The following is a 5020-nucleotide window of genomic DNA, read 5'->3' as shown; positions in this document are numbered from 1 at the left end:
TTTTTTCTTGTCTTCACCACCTGGCTACTGTTGTAAAATGTTGAGAGATTCAAACAAAAAGTAATCAATAAATAGAACAAAATAAAAAATAATAAAGACTGCAAGTGACGTCGCTAGCGGAAGTGCAAGTGTCTGAGAGTGCAAGTATGAGAGTGCAAGCGCAAGGCTGCAGCCAGACCCTTCTCAAACCAGTGATCTACAGAGAGACGGCACAAACACCCAGAGAGAGAGAGAGAGAGAAGTGAAAACTACCAGTAGAGGGCAGCAGACTCATTTACGTTCAACTGGCAGATATTGAAAGCAACTTACAGTTCATTCAAACTAAAGATTTTGTTAGTATTTGGGTTCCCTGGGAATATGTGTGTTCCCAGCCTGTAAAATATATTTAAAAAATTAACTTAAAGTCTCAGGAGCACTTCAAGTAAATATTTGAAATAAAATGAATTTGGTTGACCAAAATATAAATAAAAATAAAAAAATCCCTGATTTGAACAATAAATTAAACCTAAACAGTTTTAATGCAGTTTGATATGATTGAACTTAAAATATTTTTAAACTGATCAGACTCAGATATTATGTTATTATTATATATTTTTATATAATAATAATAATATAAGTTTGTATAATATGTTTAATAACACATTTATAGTTCAACAATATTTAACATTAATTATTTGTATTACTTTTTATATTATAAAATACTGAAGCTTAAAAGTAAGTTTAATAATAACTTTAATATTAAACTATATTAGGATGAGTTTTAATTTATTTGTTTAAACTTTCTTTGCCTGCTGAACCTCTTTAACCTAAAATAATTACCTGAAGTAGCCCCTTTTTAAGTTATTATTTCAATAATTTAACAACATATTTACATGTTTACGGTTCTCTGTTGCAAGTAAACAATAAAAAAAAAAATATTTTGATGGTTTTTACTTCTAAAGTATTTATTTTCATTTTCACCTTTTAAAATTATTTATTAGCTTTTTCAGTTCCCTCATCAAGGCCAGTTTGGGATACTCTGGTTTTAATGTAAATGAGAGGTACAGTAACAGTAATGATTAAAGTCTGACCTTCACAATGAGTTTGGGGTTGTGCATTGTGATGACTTTCATCGCTGTAATGATCTGTCCCATCTCTTTAACCTTCCTCGTCGCGATGAAGTGAATGTTTGATCTGTTCCACCAGCTTGTGTATGTAGTCCTCTCCGCGCACCAGCACTTTCTCCTCCATACCTATCATCACCAGCAGGGAGAGCATTGAATGCATGAATATAATGCAACAACATCATATTTTACACTCTCTCCTACATCATTTACTCACTCTGCAGTGGATCCAGTTTGACTTTGGGAGTTTTAAACACAATCTCGGCACTCGGGACTCCGGTATAATACACCAGTCCCGGTGACGTACACGTCACCAGTGCGGCGCTGCTCACTGCAGTTCTTAAACTGCAGTGTCACATCAAAGTTGTCCCCGACACGAACATCCAGACTGGGGATCTCCACCTCCACGTCGCCCAGAGGAAGAGAGGCTTTCTCTCGCTGACAGCCGAACTCCTCGGCCTTCTCCAGCACACGCCGCTCCTCTGGGCTCCCTGGGGTTGTGCATTGTGATGACTTTCATCGCTGTAATGATCTGTCCCATCTCTTTAACCTTCCTCGTCGCGATGAAGTGAATGTTTGATCTGTTCCACCAGCTTGTGTATGTAGTCCTCTCCGCGCACCAGCACTTTCTCCTCCATACCTATCATCACCAGCAGGGAGAGCATTGAATGCATGAATATAATGCAACAACATCATATTTTACACTCTCTCCTACATCATTTACTCACTCTGCAGTGGATCCAGTTTGACTTTGGGAGTTTTAAACACAATCTCGGCACTCGGGACTCCGGTATAATACACCAGTCCCGGTGACGTACATGTCACCAGTGCGGCGCTGCTCACTGCAGTTCTTAAACTGCAGTGTCACATCAAAGTTGTCCCCGACACGAACATCCAGACTGGGGATCTCCACCTCCACGTCGCCCTGAGGAAGAGAGGCTTTCTCTCGCTGACAGCCGAACTCCTCGGCCTTCTCCAGCCCACGCCGCTCCTCTGGGCTCCCTGAGTAAATAAAGGTTTAAAATTAAAGCAGATTCTGGTTGTGTGATGTTTATGTGACCCTTTATGTCTAACAGCAACTTCTCTCACATTCATGGAACTTGTATTGATCAGTGATGTCTCGACGTCCATCGTGAAGCACGGCTTTGGTCAGCACTATGCGGCCCACATGAGTGGCATTCACCCTTGCTACTTCTAGAGTGCCATCTTTTTGTCTATGATAAAAAAATCACATCACTGTTCACCTGTGGAAATAAATAGAAAGAGTGAGATGCACAGACATTTAAGCTCTTAAATTAGAAACTGGAAAAATCAATTTACACAGATTCTGTCTTCTTTGAGTGTAATCCTCAGAGACCTCGAAACTGATGCATTTACTTTTTTCCTGTTTGTTCCTAGTTTGTTTTCACTCATTCATGTCATGATGTATATAGTTTATTGCTTTGGGGTGAATTTTGGAAAAACACTGGGTTGCAATGATGGGTTTTCAGGGTTACACTCCTATATTCTGTGACTTTCTTCTTCTGAAATTTGGATGTGTTCTGGATCTCAGAGCTTTTCTCTGCTACTTTCTAAAGTTATATCTCACTGATGATCTACTATAGCACCTGAAAATACACATTTGGATAATTAAGTTAATAAGAGATAACTAGATATATACATTTTCTGAAGAAAATGCGAGTGGTGCTTGCCGTGGCAAAACTCTGCACTGTGCAGTTACTATTGTCTTTTTTTTCATGCTTTAACAATTAGGATTTTTAGCACATTTTAACACTTAGCTAATCACTATTAGCATGTAACTATTCAGTGCTAGCATGTGTAGCATGTTGGAAGTCCTGTTGGCTAGCATAAGTCAAAAGAGTCATCCCCCATGTCTATACAAAGAGATGTAGGTCTTGCTAAACGGTTGCTAGGGTACTCTATTTGGTTGCTAGGAAGTGGTTTAGCAGATGCCAGTGATGATACTCCAAAGGCTGCTTTCCAGTATGAATGATATAAACCAAAGCCTCTATGACATTCAGATTTGAAGATATGCTTCTTTAGGTTTGGGTTGCTAGGGTGCTGTAAATGGTCGTTAGGGCTTGGCTTCATAGCTTCATGATTACCCTGAGAGACTGATTGGTTGCCTGAGTAAAATGAGCCCACCCCAGAGTCTCTATGACATTGTGATCCAGAGTTATGTTCAATGCAAAATTCCTATGCAAGTTACCATAGTAGGAAAAACGTGTGCTCAGTTCCTTCACCATAGTATGTCTATGGGGCAAATTTGGAGGGCTCTAGCATCCCAGGGCTATAACTTATACCCCATTGCAAGGTATGATCTCACACAGCTTGACAGGCTCTTCAAATGTGGTGACCCATGTGCATGGCCGGACTTACCATTGGGCTTGAGTGGGCTGCAGCCCATGGGCCCCGCCTTGTAGGGGGCCCCGCCTTTGCCCGTTTACGTTTGATTGATTTGTTCGTTATATGCCAGTCAGAATTCAGAAAATATCAGCCGCATTACCACTGCGCACGCAAGATCTAAACGGGCCAGCTGGGGCTATAGCTTACAACTACGACCTTCGAGGCCACAATCAAACAGCATAAACTGGTATTTATAATTATTTCATAGAAGAAGGACACACGTATCGCCTCTGCACCGACTGGTTTGTTATCACATGGCTACTTTAAACAGCTCCATTAAGCCTTTAGCCCCAAAGAGCGCACATTTAGAAAGATAATGATAAATTTTCAAATGTTCACACCTCATTTCTTTACAGAGGATGATTCTATATTGCTATATTAATGTTCCACTAAATTATGCGATCATCTGGTGAGTTTTGAGCGCTCTCCCTCGTCTTACTGCCATTACACATAGTGGGGAAGAAATGTAATCAAAATGATTTTAAATAAAAAATAGCAATTTAATGAGTTTTTGTTTTTATAACATAGCTATCTATGCCTATGATATAGGACTTAGCCTATCACACAAACAAGAGTCCTGTTTTTTCCCCCCAAATATCTGCACCATGGCAAATGTACAATAAACCACAACTTACAGAGTAACTTTCAGACCCAAAATTCCGTTTTGCTCCGTCAGAAAAAATGAATCGGTTGATTCAACTCACTCATTAAGACAGTCACTTGCTGCCACCTACTGGCGGTTGTAGTTTCATATTTTAAAAAAGTAACATTTAATTTTTGCAATCATTTAATATTTCTACATTAAAATGTTATATTTAAACTTAATATTTATGCACAATCCATCTATGAATTTTGTTGATAGTGATTTAATTTGATTGTTAATAGCCAGCATGTCTTTTTATTCGATTGAATTTATTGATTTAATAAGAACCTGACATAAGAGGACACAGATAAGACAATAACTTTTATAATACTAATAAGCCAACATCTCTGGCTTTGTTTTTTTGTTTTGTTTTTTTGCTCAAAATTATTTCAGGGTTTTGATCTCTCAACTGAGAGAACACATCCCATTTATTATATTATAATGAATATTTAATATTACATTTAAACTTTGACTATAGCCTAGACATGTCGCATATTAATTGTACTATTTATGAACCTCAAAGCATATGTTTGTGTATTTTGTGTTACTCCATAATTATGTTCTAGTTGAGGGCATTTGTAGTATCAGACTGAGAGACCATTTAAAGGCTCAGGAAACCTTTGCAGGTGTTTTGAGGTAATTAGCTGATTAGGGTGTGACACCATGACTTTCCAATATTGAACTTTTTCACAATATTCAAAATTTCTGAGACACTGAATTTTGGGTTTCTGAATCTATATAGTACAGGTACATCTCAAACAATTAGAATATCATGAAAAAGGTCAATATTTTTCATTTCAGAAAGTGAAACCCATATATTATATAGATTCATTACACATAGAGTGAAATATTTCAAGCCTTTATTTCT

At 37.9% G+C, this 5020-nt stretch overlaps 1 pseudogene; it reads right to left on the bottom strand.

The window, feature by feature from the left end:
- Positions 1-5020, bottom strand: part of LOC107685419 (coagulation factor XIII A chain-like) — a 16373-nt pseudogene that overhangs the window by 2069 nt on the left and 9284 nt on the right.

Source organism: Sinocyclocheilus anshuiensis, unplaced genomic scaffold (assembly GCF_001515605.1).
Source record: "Sinocyclocheilus anshuiensis isolate Anshui unplaced genomic scaffold, SAMN03320099.WGS_v1.1 scaffold1058, whole genome shotgun sequence".
NCBI classification, from domain to species: domain Eukaryota; kingdom Metazoa; phylum Chordata; class Actinopteri; order Cypriniformes; family Cyprinidae; genus Sinocyclocheilus; species Sinocyclocheilus anshuiensis.
Note: the sequence above shows the minus strand (reverse complement) of the source record. Positions and strands in the feature narration are given on the sequence as shown.